Source organism: Myotis lucifugus, unplaced genomic scaffold, assembly GCF_000147115.1.
Source record: "Myotis lucifugus unplaced genomic scaffold, Myoluc2.0 scaffold_9, whole genome shotgun sequence".
NCBI classification, from domain to species: domain Eukaryota; kingdom Metazoa; phylum Chordata; class Mammalia; order Chiroptera; family Vespertilionidae; genus Myotis; species Myotis lucifugus.
In genome coordinates, this window is record NW_005871057.1 from 3,919,870 (window position 1) to 3,939,327 (window position 19,458).

General features: G+C 39.1%; 1 pseudogene; it reads right to left on the minus strand.

The window, feature by feature from the left end:
* Positions 1-2,610: 2,610 nt before the first annotated feature.
* LOC111824946 lies at positions 2,611-2,827 on the minus strand (annotated as a pseudogene).
* Between the last annotated feature and the right edge of the window lie 16,631 nt (positions 2,828-19,458).

Sequence of the window (19,458 nt, forward strand, 5' to 3'; positions counted from 1 at the left end):
TTCTGTTCCTAGAATTGTTTAAAAGATCATGAATTTTATAGATGCTCATATCTAAATTAATCTATTGTTTGCTTATTTTTTCTTTTTTTCCTTTTCCATTGAATGGTACCCCTCATAAATACAGAATAGGGTATTACATGAAAATGTAAGACCTTGCATTATTTTCCTTGTTCTCTCTTTTAAAAAATCTATTTCTAATATTGCATTCCCCATTGGACTACTTCATAAGGGCATGACAGGAAAATTAAAACAAGAGAGGAAAAAGAAAAACACAAAGAAAGACCAAATAGACTGCATCTCACCACTAGAATTCACCATAAAAATCTCAAAGTGTACCAGAATTCGTACAACATTTCCTAGACCAGTTTCTTAGGGAGTTGAGATCTCCTATGAAAAATATGGCAACTGGGAAAGGCAGGGACAAGATGTGGGACAGCAGTGAATAAGTACAGCAAAAACAGGTTCTGAGAAATACACATAATTTTGTCTGCTTTAGATCACAATATAATTTTAATAAATAAATTCATTTTCTTTTCTGTTTTTTAAGACACTTTTTTGAAATAGTAGATTTAGCCTAGTCACTTGTGTCATTTTTAATACAGTCTCTTTTTATTGTTTGTTTTCTGTAACTTTGTATGTTTTAGATTTGAGGAAATTGTACCTTGATAACTGTTTTAAGTGAGAAAATTTGGGGAAGAATAAGTCTACTTCTTTAAGGCTTATTATGAAATGAAATGTCAAAAGGTCAACTTCAGAAGGATGTTTATTTAACTGCAACATTAAAACTCTTTGAGGGTGTTCCATGTAACTTCAAATAGTTTTAAAACATATTTATTATTATAAAACTAAAACATTGTGATATTATTATGATATGAAAATGTTTAATAACACAACAAAGTAAGAGGGAAAGAAGAAAGAAAGAAGGAAAGAAAGAAAGAGAGAGAAGGGAAGGGAAGGGAAGGAAAGGAAAGGAAATGTCGGGTTCCATTGTAGTCCCCTGATGGCACATACTAACCCAGAGATCGTGAACTTTATTGTGTTTATTTGGGAACACTATTTTGAAGAAACTAAAGATTTGGTTTAATTAATATTATTATGTGCCAAGTTTCAGTTGGAGAAACAACACCCTGTTAATAGAGGAAAAGTAGATTGTTCTGCTTCCCAAGGAAATGCGTTAGATGCAGTAAGTTATGCTGATAAGTTAAATGTAAGATAACTAATAAAAATATACTAGTTACAGTTCCTTAAAAATGCACTCACAGGATTGAAAAGTTCCCTAAAGGGTCTTTGTGGGTTTGGGCATTCAATAATTAAAAAACACAATTGAAACACTTATTTGGCCCTTTTTTTAAAAAAAGTTTTTTATTGATTTCAGAGAGGAGGCAGAGGGAGAGAGAGATAGAAACATTAATAATGAGAAAGAATCATTGATGGGCTGCCTCCTGCACGCCCCACACTGGGGATCGAGCCTGAAACCCTGGCATGTGCTCTGACCAGGAATCAAACCATGACCTCCTGATTCATAGGTCGATGCTCAACCACTGAGCCATGCCTGCCTGGCTATTAGGCCCTTCTTAAAGATAAGCTTATCAACCTTGCATAGAGATGTTTTCTTCTGTGCCTGGGTGTGAGAGTAGCAAAATAGAAGATTCAGCTGGGAAGAGTTAAGTGCAGAAAGGGAAATTAGTGTAGCAAGAGAGAAAGCAGGACAAAATACTGTTATCATTGCTTTAAATGCAGCATCATGGGCTATTTGAAGTTTTGTCAGTTATGCTTAAGCACCAGAATATTCAAACTAGCTTTCAAAATAGAACCAGAGGCATAGATGCATGGAACAAATGAATAGAGGTCAGAAGGGAGGAGGATGGGGAGGGGGAAAGAAGGTGAAGAGATCAGCCGAAGAAGATAAAAGCATAGCTCATGGACAGAGACAACAGTGTGCTGAAGGCCAGAGTCAGGGATAGGGGGTGGGGGGATGAGGAGTAGGGGCTGGGTGGAAGTGGGTAAAAGAGGGAGAGAAATGGGGGACATCTGTACTAGTGTCAACAATAAATTTAAAAAACAAAAAACTAGCTTTCAAGGAGCTCCCTGTCTCAGCCCAAGGGCAGACATGCAAACAAGTACTTGGGATGTAATCTAATGGCAGAGCAGTGGAATGAGAGACAAACTGGGTAAGTGAGCCATGAAAGCTTCACAGTGTAGATCTCACAGGGGGATCAGAATTTGTTCAATGGAGAGGAGAAGAAAGGCATTGCAGGCCAGAGACCAGCTAGAGCGCAGACATTTTTTCTGTGAAAGTGCCAGGCATGTTGAGGGAAACAGTGAAGGGCCTGGTGTGGCTCTAGGAAACATACATGTGGGGAAAGGGGGTTTGGGATGAAGTAACTAGAGAGGTAGATTGGGAGCAAATGATGCAGAACTTTGCATGTCAGCCAGAGGCTTGTGGACCTGATCTTAGCAGTCATCAGAATGGTTCTGTGTTTGTTTTTTAAATAAAGGAATTTAATATGACAACTGTACATGACTTGATTTTCACACCACAATGGAACAGGCCCTTTGGAGAGGGGACAAGTGGAAGCAATTTATTTCTCTGGTGAACACAGTCATTATTTATACTTTTTCAGAGGCTTCTAGCATGATGACACACTTCCTTGTATTACCGCCACTCCAATATTATTCTGTGGCTCCTAGTTGTGATCTCTACACATGCATCTATTACAGGATTCATAAAGGGACCAAATCCCCTTCCTTGGACATGTTTGCTACTATTTAATTTTCAAGATAACTTCTTACATTTTTTCAATTCTCGAGGGTGAGCTATGCTCATGGTGTCTACTCAGTGGCTTAGTGTTGCCTTGAAATGGAAATTGTGTGCTCTCTCTCACACTCTCGCTGTTTGTAAAGAGGATAGTGCAGTGGATTATCAAGCAATTCCTTCTAGTCCAGTGGTTCTCAACCTTCCTAATGCCTCAACCCTTTAATACAGTTCCTCATGTTGTGGTGACCCCCACCCATAAAATTATTTTCGTTGCTACTTCATAACTGTAATTTTGATACTGTTACGAATCATAATGCAAATATCTGATACGCAAGATATATTTAGGCGACCCCTGTGAAAGGGTCATTCGACCCCCAAAGGGGTCGAGAACCACAGGTTGAGAACCGCTGTTCTAGTCTAATCTACCTGGGCCACTATCCCCACCCACTTTGTTAGAGGAAATTGCTACCCTCTGGGCCATTGACACCTCTCACTCATCTCTCCAACCTCACTAAGCAATCCATCATATGCCCCTTCTAGCTTCCCACCCCTCACACCCCCCACTCCCACCCCACCCCATTCCTCTCAGCTTCCTTAAAAACCTACCAAGTTCCAATAGCTTCTTTCTTTCTTATTTCTAGCAACTGGTGATTGCCTTTGCTTCCCAGACTATATTTGATCTTTGAAACATCTGTGGTTTTCATCTTGTTAACCAGGACAAGTTAACACCCTATCAATGGTCATCCATAGTATCCGTGACCTTGGACATATGACTGTCACCTCAAAACAAGCAAGTTCTGCATCTGTAACAGAGAGTAGACTATTCATCTGTCCAATACTTTTTTATTGAGCACCTGTTATTGGAGAGATCATTTTAGGCACTGGGGAGACAATTAGGAATAAAATAAATGAGACATCCACTCTCTGGAAATTTATGGTCTATAACAGGATTTAGCAAACCATAGCTACTGGATCAAATCTGGCCCACCATCTGTTTTGTTTTTTTATAATATTTTTTTTTTCATTGATTTCAGAGAGGAAGGGAGAGGGAGAGAGAGAGAGAGAAACATCAATGATGAGAGAGAATCATTGATTGGCTGCCTCCTGCATGCTCCATACTGGGGATGGAGCCCACAACCATGGGCCCTTGATTGAAATCAAACCTAGGCTGATGTTCTATCCACCGAGCCAAACAAGCGAGGGCCCATCTGTTTTTGAATATAAAGATTGATTGAAACACAGCCATGTTCATTCATTTAGATTACCTATGGTTGCTTTCATGCTAAAAGAGTAGAGTTATGTACTTGCAACGGAGACTATATGGCCTGAAAAGCCCATATACTTATTTACACAGAACATTTGCTGATTCCTGGTGCAGAAATGTGTTTCTTGAACTACCTTTAATGAAAGATCAGTTGTATTTTATATTTTATCCTATTGTGAGATAATCACTTAATATAAGATCTACTCTTTTAACCAGTTTTTTAGTGTAAACCGTATTATCACTGACTAGAGGTACAGTGTTATACAGCATATCTGTAGAACTTATTCGTATTGCTTGTCTGAAACTTTATTGATTGGTATCTCCCCTTTTCCCCCTCTTCTCAACTCCTGACAACCACTACTCCACATTTTGATTCTATGAATTTGATTATTTTGGATACGTCATGTAAGTGGAAGTAAGTATTTAATACAGTCACATATTCCATAACAACAGAATATGTTCTGAGAGATGTGTTGTTAGCTGATTTTGTTGTGCAAACATCACAGAGTGCACTTACACAAACCTAGATGGTACAGCCTGCTATCTACCTAGGCTGTGTGGTATAACCTAGGGCTCTTAGGCTACAAACATGCATGTTACTAAATACTGTAGGAAATTATAACACAACTAGAGGCCCAGTGCACAAAATTTGTGCATGGGTAGGGTCCCTAGGCCTGGCCAGCAATCAGGGCTGATCGGGGCCTTCTGGCTGCCGGCTGGGGCCTTCCTTCGTTCCACGCCACCCCCTGGTGGTCAGCACACATCATAGTGAGCGATCGAACTCCCAGTCTCTGGGTCAAACTCCCAAGGAGACACTTTGCATATTAGCCTTTTATACATATAGATGATAAGTCTTTGCATACCTAAACACCTAAACATAGAAAAAGTACAGTCAAAATATGGTCTCTTTCACAGGTTTTAAGGGTTAGAATGTTAGCATATCTTATTTTTTTGGAGAGACACAATTTGACCCACACAGGCTCCAATATCATATTTACATTTGATCCTGCAAAAATAATAATGGAAGACGGAGGCTTTGCCTCTTGCCTGTAAGGACACTTTCTATATGGTGTACAGAAAAATTTTGCTTACACTGGTCATACTTGGATGCAAAGGCCAGCTTTGTGCCTAGCTAAATTGGAGTTTCTGTTACTAAGGAAGAAAGAATGAACCTATTTTGGGTGATGACAAGCATGTGTTTTAAAATTACTCTCCAAACCAGTTACACTAGTTAGTTTGATCTATTGGATTGCGATGTTTGGCCCTCTCACTGAAAACTACATAAGCATATCATCTGTTTTAGGCCGGGACAGAAATAAGCACTATCATAGTGTGGTTGTGTAACTTTGTGATACTCTCTTAAGCTAGTCAATAAATTTCTCTCATTCCCAATGTTCTCATTTATAAACTAAAGATGGTACATACCTCATATGATTGTTGTATGGCTTACATCCGATAATATACATGTGAAAATTCCTGGCCTAAATAGGTACTTTATACCCATTTGTTAAATATTAATCCAGGAAGGAGAAGATAGAGGGAAAGAGAAAAGGAATGAGGAAGGGAAAGAAAAACAATTGCTTTCTGGATATAACATTCTAATGAAAAGAAAAGCTTATGTGAGGGAAATGTGTATTTTTTTCCGTCGTTTTAAGTAAGTCATGGTTCTTTTGAGAAATATTGATCTATTTGCTCTCAGCAGTTCCTTTGATTTGATATAAAGCCATACCACATAATTTGAATTCTTATTTGAGGGGTAATGTTCACCCAGTCAAGTGAGAAAACAATCATTGAACAGATAATATCACATGACCTGATCAAGTAGCAGTGATTGCTATATTTATTTATTTATTTATTTATTTATTTATTTATTTATTTATTTATTTTGCTGTTGTGTTTAATTCAGAGCAGTAATCCAAAGGATGCTTTTGACGTTGAATAGGTAATGTACTCAGCTTTTCCAATAGACATTGTAGCAGAGTCTACTAGTTTCCCCCCAATATCCAGTCCCTCTCTTTTTCTATGTGGTTGAATTTTTTGGTTGGGACATGTGGCCACCCACTGACTGATTACATTTCTCAGCCTCCCTTGCCACCAGGTGTAACTATATGATGAATGGATAGGAGCATAAGTAACGTGTGCAACTTCCGGGTCATGCCCTTAAGAGGGAGAAGCATATCTGTCCCTGTTCTCTCTTCTCCTCCTGCGATCTGAGATGTGGATGTGATGCGGAGACTTCTTTGATGAAGGCAACTATTTAGGACAGCAGAGCAACAAGATAACATGAGCCCTGGGTTTCTAATACCACGAAGCTGCCATAGCAACCCAGTTCTGCGTAAAGTTGGATTGTTACATGAAAATAAACATTTGTTTAAACCACTGTTATTCTGAGATTTATTATAACAACTGAACCTTTGTCTGAAGAAAATATGGTAAGGGGGAGAGATCAATCAAAGGACTTGTATGCATGCATATAAGCATAAGCAATGGATGCAGACAACAGGGGGTGAGGGTGAGGGTGAGGGCAGGATTGGGGGAATGAGGGGACAATGGGGGGATAAAGACACATTTGTAATACCTTAATCAATAAAAATTAAAAAAAAAGAAAATATGGAATAGGTACCTAAAAGTGGGAATTGGCTGAGTGGTGAGTCCAGGAGCAGAGTTATTGCTGTCTGGAAGGTGGGTACTGTTATTCCACGGAGGAAAGCTATTTGGAGAACTGTCATCTGTAATAACTTGGACCAAATGCTCATGAAGACCATAGCTCTACGGGAAAAGATAAAGTATAATTTTGGATGTTGAACTGTAATGGCTGCTCCTTTATTTCTTCCAGCGAAGTTTTAAAGACGAGATAGAGAGAGATTCATACTGGATTGAGTCTATTGCAAGCACAGATGGAAAGGAGTACAACTTTCCTAACAGAAGATCTCCCCACTTATGCCAGAAATCTTAAATTGACTAAGCACTGAGTATTTAGGAAGGATTAAAAAAACCCAGCTGCTTCTGCAGACCAAACGGTAGCAATGATAAAGGGTTTGATATGATATGAGATGAACAGGATATGAGCAGGAGTGGCAAGAAGCTGGTTTTAGTTCCTCATTAATCTCTACCCAAAGCTTCTCAAGCGAGTCCAAATAAAAATAATAATACATTTCCAAGTTGATTTTCTTCGATGTTCAATAAAAAGCATCATTACAAAACTTTAATGGTTTATTGACCGGCACAAACAATCTATGTAAAATAATGTGCTTACTATTTAAATGTAATCTTAGGCAAATTCCTCTAGCTTAAAAATCTTCAAACCAGTCTGCAATGCCTGGGATACAAGATTTCCCCATGGGACTTGGACACATATGACTTTATGAGAGTCAATTTATAGATATTAAATGTTCGTGTTTATTCTTTCTAAAAATTGATCTACCTGAGAATTTCTCCCTGGTCAAGAGTCATTGTACTTCTTTGCTGCTTTTTCTTTCACAATTGTCCTTCTCCCACTTGATTAAAAAAGGCCCTCTAGCTCTCTCCCATCTCCAATCCCAGCATACTGTGAATGTGTGATACTTTATGAGGATGGCAATTATTGATCATTATTAATACTAACGATGGCCAGAAGGTTTTTAATGAAACACTTAGATCATTGTGGTTACAGGAAAAGAACTCCATTTAATTTCAATTTCTATACATAGTTCTATTGCAAAGAAACATTACAGAGATGATTGAAATGAAGTAGAAAACACCAAATATATTACATCATGTGATTTTGTGAAGGATGTGAAAAGAAAATAAGAATTCAAGGAGCAAAAGGAACTGTTAAAGAAGAACTTGTTTATATGTTTTTAAAATAAATGATGTGCTGTCAAATCACTATATTCTTTCTGACACATTGAAAAAGTGTTATAACCATTTTATTTTTAAAATGTCAAAATATGCACTATGTTGAATTTGCTTCTTTTTTACTATATAAACTTATGTGGGAGGAAAATTATATATTTAGATTGAAACATTTTGTGGGGGCTTCACAGCATTTAAATGGTTTTTAAATGTACACTCAGGCAAAATGTTTGAAGACCCCCTTCATTCCCCATTGTAACTGGATTACTGCCCATAAGCCCCTCCTATATAGAATTAGGGAACTTCTGTTGCTCCAGAGCAAATAATGCTTTGTTTAGAATTGCTGATGACTTCTGGATGGTTGCGTATTGTCTATGGGAGCCAAATGAAATCAGCACAAGTTTTGTCTGCATAAGAGGTTAAGCTTCAGACTTGGGTAGAATGGATGGACCTTTCAGTTTAAGTGTAAACAGTAACATTAGGTTATTTGAGGTGAAGAAGCATATATGGAAACAGTAACAATGTATGCCTATGGTTTTTTCTCCTTTTGATGAGTTTTTCCTTTTCTTTCAGAAAAGGTTGAAAGTGTACTTTCTCATTTCTTCCATATTTCATACTGTCACATGGAGATGATCTTGCTGAAACACTGTTATTCTACGTGCTTTTCTTGTATCCAAAGCAAATACTAGTTTCCAGTCCTTTGTATTTTTTTTCAAATAGGACTGTTAGAGAGCCCAGTTATGAACTGTATTCATTCTATTACAGCTGGAAGGCTTGGCAAGTGTTTTTTAATGAAACATTGTGTACCTTATTAGGTTTGCCACTTTTTTTTTATAACAAAGGAGATAGAGAAGAATAAGTCAATGGAATGTTTTTAAAAACACGTTAGCTTGATTTTCTAATAAGGAAACAAGTATTAGACTTGTATTAGCACACTGATTACTTTTTAAAAACACCTGAGAATGAGGGTTGAATATAATTTCAATAATACTTTAATTTGTCTTTAACAGAAATGTCCTCTCCACTATAGATCATACTAATTGCTCTCATTAGAGCCAACTGTGAAAGAGACTTTTAAAAGTATGGTGTAATCTGTTTTCTAATAGGAATATATTGATTTCCCACTATTTGGTCCTATTGAAATAAGAGGAATTGGTTTTAGCTGTGAAGTTGGGTACTCAAGGGGGACTCTCCCTAGCCAAATTTCTCTGGGAACTTCCCCTTCTACTGCAGGAAAGTCTCCCTCCCCAAAAGACTTATTTCCATGAAAAGGCCCATTTCCAAAGTACTCAAATGTTTAGACCAGGGGTTGCAGCCCTCCCTCCCTCCGTCCCTCCCCCCTCCCCCAACCTAAATTGAGCCAATCAGACTCTCTCCCAGACTCCTTCAGACCTAGAGCTGAGACACTGGAGTCTGTTCTCCGCCTGTGACTGAGCCTATTGCTTGTTACCTTGGAGCTGGGGATACAACCTACCTTTGGGAAAGAATTGAATTACCCCCAATATTAATGGGACCAGGAGCAAGAGTACAGATGGTAGCCCCTATATCATGTGTTTAAATATTGAAAAGGCATAAATTAAGAAAACAAACTATTACACAATATATTTTCTATCTTGCCAAATATAATTAATTCATAATAATCTGGGAGGTGAGGTTTAACAATTTAAAATTCTGAGAATCTTTAGAATTCCACAATGGAAAGTGATTTGGAGGAGAGAGATGGTCTGCAGACTCTCCTCTTTTATCAGTATCACAAAGGGCCACTGGTTACATGCACATGGACACCCCAGGAGCTCATTCAAGCACCATCCACCTGCACCATGCCTTGGGGCTGGAGGGCCATACCTGCAGACCAGTCTGTCCTCAGGAAGACAGGACCAGGAAAGAGGCTGGTGCAGGTTGCAGATATAAACTCAGGTGCCGGAAGCCGGTCCACCCTTGTTGCTTGACACAGTTGCTGCAGGGAAGAAACATCTGCACAGCTTATGTTTCAAGGGACCCGGCGTATATGGCATGTTTGCTCCCCCTCTTAGCGCTATGTGTTTTAAACAGGACCACCTCCCCAAGAAAGGTTGTTTTCCCCAGGTGAGGATTTTTCCCTGGAGTTAGGGATTAACAGGACTAAGGAAGAGACTTATGAAGAACTTGGACTAAGACTGTTAGCAATAAATTTGGGATTTGTTGGGCCCACATCCCCAGGGGTCTGCCCACCAGGGAAAGCACCAAAGCTTATACCCCTGGAGACCCACCGACAGAGGGCAGTCCCAGGGAAGGCAAGCAGCAGGGCTGGGAGGACATAACCTTTACTGGGTAGGATAATCTCCTTCAGTCACTTCCTTGTAGCTTATCAGTAGAGCAGTGACCTTGGAATAGCCCTTATAATGGAACACAGAGATTAACCTAGACAAGATTAAAATCAATAGAACTAGATAGAGACAGGATTTTTGGCAAAGGTCAGATAAGAAACTATGGAAATGAAACAAGGAACTGTAGAAGGTTACCCAAAACATACCATGCTGTGATTATAGAGGCATGCTTATAGGATCAAATGGTATAAATACAGATGTAACAGTACAATAAAAAGAGAGAACCTCACTTTGCTGATCAACTGAACGCTGCCTCCGTGACATTCCTTCTTCGCCGACTCCGTCCACAGCTTGGGGAACCCCTGGACCTACTGGGACTGGACCCCAACACTCAGACACACGGGAGGGGGGATTTGTGGGGGTATTCTGGGGCCTTGAGTTCCCAGACCATGTTCTAGAAGAGGCTATGGGGGATCGGGAAGAGCACAGCTTCTTTTTTTAAATGGACTTTATTTCTTAGAGAGTGTTTTGTTCATAGCAATATTGAGCAGACGGTGCAGAGAGTTCCCAAGTACTCCCTGCCCCCAGACATACTGGGGGAGGCTATGCATACATGGGACCATGTCCCTTTAAACCCATTGACTGTTTGCCTCATGGGAGTGGGCACAGCCAGGGAAGGGCAAGAGCAGAAACCTCTAAAATTCTGAGCCAAGGGCAGAGGTCCCTCTTACCTGGGTCTAGGGTAGTATTGGAGAAGAATAAGGGAGACACAACTAAAAAAATAAGACAAGGTAGAAGGCGTCCCAGGGACCTTCAATTTCTGGTTTCAGGGCTCTGCTGCTTTCCTGCTCTAGTTCTTCTTGTTGTTGTTGTTTTAAGATATCATGGTGTTCGGGGGGAAGGTCAAGGGGGAAAGAAAAGAAAGGAGACATATGTAATACTCTTTGTAATACCTTAAGCAATAAAACAAAATTTTAAAAAAAGATATCATGGTATTCTTTCTTTTTTTCTGTTTATTTTAAAATAATAATTGATAAACAATATTATGTTAGCCTCAAGTGAACAACATTGTGACTAGACAATTATTTACCTGATGAAGTGATCATCCTGATAAGTCTAATACCCATTTGACACTAGACATAATTATTACAATATTATTAACTATATTCCCTATGCTGTACTTTATATCCCATGCACCATGGCATTCTTATAAAAACATTGCTCTATTTTTTTAAAGCTAGTTTTATATGATTTGTATTACTTGTAATCAATGAGACCTAACTAAGAAAACCAGGACATCTGACTAGGAGGCTGAGTTACTGGTCCAGTGAAAATTTCATTACCTGAATTTACATGATGTGTTATGAATGATTTCACATTCACTTTTTCATCTTCACAATGCCATGTGATGCAAGAGTCATTTTGCATATATATAAATGGAAGCTTGTCCAAATTTCAAAACAAGATTTCCTTGTGGTGAAGAACGGGGACTTGTGTATATTGTTCTCCAGATATTGGTGTGCGTAACAAATTATACAGCCGGTGTTAACTGTGAAGTCAGGACACCTCTTCCCATAAAAACTATTAGAAATGGTAGATTAACACATAATTTATATTCATTTTAAAAGCAAATATGATCCCTTAGAAGTTTCCTTTGAAGACAGTGCAAATGGCATGAATGAGGGACTTCAATGGCCAATCCTCCCATTGGTGGCCTACACAGGCACACTTGCTCAGTGTGGGCGTGCAGGATGTAAATGCAAGAAACACTCTTTCCAGACTCAGCAGGAACTTCGGATGGGGAAGGGAAGCAGGTGTTCAATCTCTAACTGAGGTACCTGGTTCTATTTCTGGTTACAGAGTGAAAGTGAGGGTGTGCTATGTGGGCACAGAACTCTTCTCTGGTTTTGGCAATATGCCTCCTGAAAATGGATTTGGGGCAGGTGCATAGAGTCTGCTGGAGGTTCACAGCCCCTTGGGTAGCCTAAGAAATGGTGTGTGTGTGTGTGTGTGTGTGTGTGTGTGTGTCCCTCAAGCCACCTAATATATCAGGGTTGGTATAGAAAAATAAAAAGACTCCAAAAAAAGCACAAATAAAATATATAAATATTAAATAAAATGGTAGGACTTGAAGAGCTTTTCCTAATGAATGTAGGACGAGAGCCAGGATTGGTGTTCAAGTTCCCTCACCTCAGAGCCTGAAGAATGAAACCCCAGTCATGGCCGTGGCATCACAAATGTTGCTATTGATTCAATAGCAAAGGTCAGTTTCTAAGGGGCTCCTTAAATGCAGGGTCAGGATCCAGCACTGTGGTGACTTGAAACAATGGGAAGGGGCCTGGTACATAGGTCTTGCTTATCCCCCCACTTTTTTTCTTCTTTTTTTCAGAGAGAGAAGGAGGGAGAGATTTCCCCTGTTGCATATTTCACACTGAGCTTCAGGCACAACGCTGCTCCAGCTTCTTCTGAGCGTCCTGACAGAGTCTTCTTCCCACGCTGCTCATGAGGGCTCGCCCCTCCAGGCAGGAGCCCAGGCCCTGCTTGCAGTTCTGAGCACCCAGGAGACTCCTCCTTGGTCTCAGTAGGCCCCGGGGCCTGCCTTTCCCATCAAGGAGCAGCACCATCACACCTCTGCTGCTGCCACTGCCAGCAGCGCAAGCCTCAGCCTGCCCTGGTTACCTGAGTCTCGGGCAGCCCTGGGCGGCTGGGGGGCTGAGGGGATTGGGGGACTCCAGAGGCAGTGCGCCTGCTTCCCCAGCGGCGGGGCTGAGGGGACTGGTTGTCGCCATCTCTAAGGGTGTGGCAGTCAATTAGCATATTCCCTCCTTATTGGCTGTGGGTGCTGCCATCTTTGAGGGTGGTTAGTCAATTAGCATATTTCCTCCTTATTGGCTGTGGCACTGCCATCTTTGTGATGGCATGAGTGTCAGCATATTCCCTCTTTACTAGATAGGATTTCTTCTCTTTGTTATTTTCTTTGTTTACTTTTTTTTTTCTATTTTTGTTTTTCTAATTTCCTAAATAGTTTTATATCGTTCTTCCTTTTTAATATAAAAACATTTAAAACTATAAGTTTTCCTCTAAGCACAAATTTTGACATGTTGTATTTTCCTTGGAAATCCCACAAAATTTGAAATGTATTTTCATTGTCATTATGCTTGAAATATTTTTTAATTTTCTCTGAGTTATTCATTAATACATAAGTTATGTAAAAGCGTGTTGTCTAATTTGTAAATATTTTGAGTATTTTGGATATTTTATTATTATTATTCTTGTTTTCTAAATTATATCTATTATGGTCATAATATGGTCAGAGAACAAACTCTGACCATATTTCAATCCTTTAAATGTATTTAGACTTGTTTTAGAGCCCAGAATATGCTCTATTTTGGACATTGTTCCATGTGCACTTGCAAAGAATGTGTTTTCTGCTCTTGGGTGTAGTACTATATAAATATCTTTAGGTCAAGCAGGTTAATACTGTTGTTTAATTCTTCTATGTTTTTACTGAGTTTGTCTTGTTCTATCAGTTGCTGAGAGAGGGGTGTTAAAATCTCCAATGGTGACTTGTTTATATTTCTACTTAAAGTTGTCAACTTTTGTTTCATAATTTTGGAAGCTCTATGATTAGGCACACAGACATCTATGATTATCACGTATTCCTGATTATTGAGCTTTAAATTGTTATGAAATGTCTCTATCTCTGGCAATGGTCTTTGTCTTGAAGTCTATTTGGACAGATATTAATATGTCCCTCTAGCCTTCTTATGCTTGTTATTTTTATAATATATCACTTTTTTGCATCCAATTACTTTAATCCAGTCTGTGTATTTATATTTAAAGTGGTCTTTTCTGGGCAGCATTTAGTTGTTGCTTTTTAATCCATTCTAATCTGTTTCTTATTTTATAATCTTATTCCTATTTTTTCTCTTGTCTTATTTGGTTGGTAGGATCTTTAGTAGCATATTGAATAGTAGCAGTGATAGCACTATCCTTGTCTTGTTCTGGGCTCTAAAAAAATGTATCTACATTTTTACTATTCATTGTAATATTTGTTTCAGTTATTTTTACAGATAGCTTTTATCAAATAATGAATTTATAGTTGTAGTGTTCTTAGTTTTTCCTGCATATATGTGTTAAATTTATCAAATGCTTTCTTTTTGGATTTACTTAAATCATTATTATTATCATTAATTTTGTTAATCCTCACCCGAGGATATTTTTTTCCATTGATTTTTTTAGAGAAAGTGGAAGGGAGAGGTAGAGACAGAGAGAAACATCTATTTGAGAGAGACACATCAATTGGTTGCCTCCCACATGCACCCTGACTGGCCAGAGATGGAGCCTTCAACCGAGATACGTGACTTTGACCCGAATCAAACCTTTGACCCTTCAGTCCGCAGGTGGATGATCTAACCACTAAGTAAAACCAGCCAGGGCTTAAACAATTATTTTTTGGTATTCCTTTCTTATTTGAATTTGGAGTAATAAAATGAATTAGTTTTTTTTTTAATTCTTTGAAATGATATGTAAAAAGGAAGGTTTACTTCTTAAAATTTTGGAAGCATATACATGTAAAATAATTTGCACATGAGGCCTTGTTGGTGGTTTTGAGGAGGTCTTTAATTAACATTTCAACTTGTTTAATGGATATTTATTTAAGCTTTCAATTTGTATTTTAGTATTAAATTAAATTTACTAATTTTGTCTAGTTTTCATATTTATCAGCCTAACGTTGTTTATAATATTTTTTTCAACCTCTGTTGTATTTGTCATTGTTTGTGTTTATTTCTCTTCTTTTGTCTAACTTTAAAAGGCCCAGATTATGCTCTTCCAGGCAGGCGAGTGGGGTGATGCTCAAAGTGGAGACCCTCTGGCTGGGCCACTCTCATTCATGTGGTCCTCTCTCCCTCACCATGTCCCACCACGTGTTCCATTCCAGTGCCCTTTCCCTGTGTATGGCTCTTTTTAAGAAGCTGTGTTCTCAGTTGTATTTATAGATTATGGTATATGGGGGCAGAAGGATAGGAAAAAGAGTAAAGAAATAAGGGAAGGGAATGCTCAAGATGAGTCCGGCCTGCCTGTACTTGTGGGTTTTCATTGTCATCCCGGCTAAGCTCCTGTGCTCTCCTGCGGTTCTCCTCTAGCCACTGGTCCTGGGCTGCTCTGCTTCACTCTGGCAAAGAGATGAGTGACGGCATTTTAGGGCAATGTTATGGAAAGCAATGGGCCCCATTAGAAAGCTCTTTGCCAGACTTTCCCCTGTTATTGCATCTCAGGCTTCTGCATTTGGTTGCTGTCTTACCCTAACTCCCCCTCCCCCAGTTATAATAGGCTCTGACCTCTATCCCTAAGAGCTCCCAATACTTTTGGTGCAAAGTTCTGAGATTCCTCAACCTCCATCTCATTTCTGTGGCATCTTCAGAGTTTTGTTTCAGGGGAAATAGCCAGAAACTCTTGTTACTTGCCATCTTTTCTGTGACAACCAGTAGATTATTTGTAAAATAGAGAATCTATTTACCAGGTAATTAATTATATTCTAATTTATTTTTAATTGTCATAATTATCAGTGCTGGTCATCACATTGTTTTTGCTTCTTCTCCTGGGCACAGACAAGGTAGGATTGCACTGCTTCACCTCTGCTGAAATCCAGGGTAGCTATGTGACTTGCTTTAGACAATAAATGTGAGCAGAAGTCTGTGTGCCACTGGTAGCTGGAAGCCCTATCAGTGCGTGGTTTCCCATTCTTTCTTCTACTGTCTGCACGGTGACCAGCAGTGCTCTAGTTCAAGGGTCGGAAACATGTTTCTGTAAAGGACCATATGACAAATATTTTAGGCTTTGTGGGACACACGGCTTCTGTTGCAACTACTCAACTACTCTGTTGTTGTAGAGCAAAAACAACCCTGGGAAATATGTAAGTGAACGAGCATGGCTGTGTTTCGATAACACTTCATTTATGGACACTGAAATGTAAATGTCATATAGTTTTTATAGAAAATATTATTCCTTAAAAAGTTATTTTAACGCAATATGTTTAAACCAATCATATCTCCTGGGTCCTGCAGAACCGGGCAGCAGGCCAGATGTGGTCTACAGGCCACAGTTGTTGGCCTTCACTCTGGATGAAGGCCACTCCCTGAACCTGATTCCCAGGGGAAGAATAACACAGAGCAAAGCCCCCAACCGATCCGCTAAGCATATCTGGTGTGTGAAAAAATAAAACTTGTTATTTTAAGCCATTAGGATTTTCTTTCAAATGACACTATATCCCAGTCCAATCTGACACACTGATTCTGGTTTTTGTTTTTTTTTAAATGACAAGGCAGCAATGAATAACTAGAAGACAAAGTGAATGGAAAGAAAAAGGGAAAGGGAAGCTGAGAAAGGACTAGGAGGAATTGGGACTGAAAGTTAAACTCCACGTCTTCAAATCTCAGTCATCTGCCCATTTGCACGTTTAATAAAGTATCTTCTGCTCTTTCTTGGGAGCTGGCATGTTGATTGCTTTAAATAATTTTTAAAAAAAGAAGAAAGAAAGTCAGGGAAATATTTTGAAGTAGATCTGAAAACTGCGTCAGAAAGTCAGGAAGGCCAAAATAAGGAGCTCTGTTAAGAGACATTCCATCAACAAAAATATCTCTTCTCTTCTCTGCCATGGCAACTCCAAAATAGTAAAGAATATGTAATATGCAGTATCCTTATTTGAACCAGGATGCTGAGAATTGTGCAGCCAACAAATGTCTATTTGGTTGGCTGCACAAGAACGGGCAGACTCTGAAGAGAGAGGACCGATTCTGTAGCATGTGTTGAGCTTTCCCAATTGTTAGTGGCAGAATTCCAGAGATGCTCCAAGTATCCACTTTCCAATGGCTTAAAACTGGATATTCACCTTGTGTCTTTGTAATGGAGCCCTAATTCTAACGCGGTTGGGGTGTGCTAAATAATCTTTTTCTTTGGACGTGTCAGAGCAGGAAAGAGAAGAGATGTTTGTGGTGATAAAGGTTGCACTTGTCAGAGCCTCTTGCCCTAGAAATGTTGGTGGGGAAGCAGTCCTTATTTGATCATTTTTAGGGTGAGGGAAATGAAAATAAGTGGTGTGCAGAAGCTCTAACTCCCTCAGGGCAGCTGAGTGGGAGAGAGAGGCTCTGTTGGAAAACCTACAGTTTATTCTTACAAAACAATGTAGCCTCTAAGAAGTGGAAACATTTGGAGAAAGTACAGAAATGAAAAGCATTATTGTGTGAAGTTCAAAATCTAAAGGGGGGGAAAAAAGGTGTTCTATGAAAGGTCCAGACTTTATTTTTTGCCTTGGAAATCCTCCGGCCTACAATAATATGATTTGTTTAAAATATGGCACTTAAATATTTAAATGTAGCAGGCCCTATGTGTTTAATTTCTTTGTTTAACTGATGCATAGTTTCCCAACTATGTAGTGACTGGTGAGAAGTGTGAGGCTGTTCTATATTTATGTGGCTCAGCTTTCCAGAATATTTGGATACTGGCCTTGAATATGTACAGTATCATTCCTTTGCGGCAGCGTGGACAATGCCCAAATATATTCATTTTATACCCCCAGAGCCCACTTTTCTGAAGCATGATTTACAATGAGAAAAGTAAATTAAACTTACCAAGTAGCTTATAAAAAATGCAGGGACTACAGAGAATTACAAAGTAAAATTTTCACTTACTATGTAAAAAGTCACATGCCTGGTAAATCTTCTATTTATTTGAATTTTAAAGGATTATGCCTTTACTATATGGATTCTTCGTGCGATGTCAGTATGTATTCTGACAGAATTACAGTCATTTAGTAGCATGAAACAGTGGCACAGTAAGAATTTTAAAAAAGTCATTTAGCTGTTGTTTTTTCCTTTTAAATCAGAAGCAATGAAAACTGTTTTTGAAAGAAAAAAGGAGTGAAATGTTACTCTCCAGTGAATGGTTTTACACAGAATGTATCTGTCTTCTAACAAAGGTTTGACTATGCTGGTGCCCTGTGGCACTCAGACATTGTTCTAAAGCGTAGAAAAGTGAACGTGGGTGCCACAGTCTGGCCATGACCTCTCTGGATGCACGGAACCTCTCCCTGGGCCTGACTTTGACTGGAGTGAGGTCAGTGACACGAATGTGGCCTTGAAGACATCACAAATGAATGAGCAGGCAGAGAAAAATCAAAGAGTGCATTTTCTACCAATCAGCCCAGTCAGTCCCTAGGAAGAGTGCATATGGTTCAGATAGAGTAGTCCCCACTCCTGGGAATTGGGGCCCAGGGGAATAAATGAATGAAAGAATAAGAAAACAGGCTGAGAGGCCAAAGAAAGCTAAGAAGCGTTTATATTATAAAGCACATACTGGATTCCATAATGTACAATGTTCAAAATAAACACGGTTTTAAATAATACAGATGTTCCCGAGATATGAAACATTTTGCGGTTCCAAGAGTTCTTCGGCAGCTGCACAGGCTTTTGTAGTTCACACACTGCGATATAGTGTTTCTGTGTATTCTATAGGACACCATTGATCCAATCCATTCTGCACAGCTTCCTAAAACACTTTGTCAACTATGGAAAAACCTGTCTCAACAGACTATTTTTTCTTCTGTTTTTGTTATTGCTGTTAGTCTAATGTAAGAGAAGACACCTGTTACAGGCTGAATTATGTCCATCCAAATTCATGTGTTGAAGCCCTAACCCCACAGCGGGTCAGAATTTGGAGAGGGGACTTTTAAAGAGGGAATGAAGTTAACACGAGGCCTTTAGAGTGGGCTCTAATCCAATCTGACTGGAAGTTTCTTTCTCAACTGCTGGTTGTCCCAACTTGTCTTATTGTTGGACCACCCAACTCACCCCCAGATTTTGGTGTGGATTAGAAGCATGGATTTGGTGTATGTGTTTGACCCTTGACCTTAATTCCAATTTCAGACAATCCCTGGCTTTTGGTAATCCAGCCTACCATCACGGCTTTGGTCCCCTCAGGCCTGCTCATGCTCACGCTCTGATTCCAACTTCTATGTAGAAAGTTGAGATAACCACTTCTAGAATGCTACTTAATCGACCTTCCTCCTGTCTGGGTGTTCCACACATCCATAAAAGTAAATCTTAAAAAACAAAAATATTCATGTTGTTAGAAGTTTTGACTTTCATAACCACAGAAAACTTTCTTAACCTTTGTATATCTTCTTTCCTGTACTTTAAAAATGCAATTAATGGCTATAGCTCCATGATTCAGAAATAAACAGTTTTTTTGATGTTTTGTAGTTAAATAAAATGATTTTTCTCTATTTTTTTCTTTAG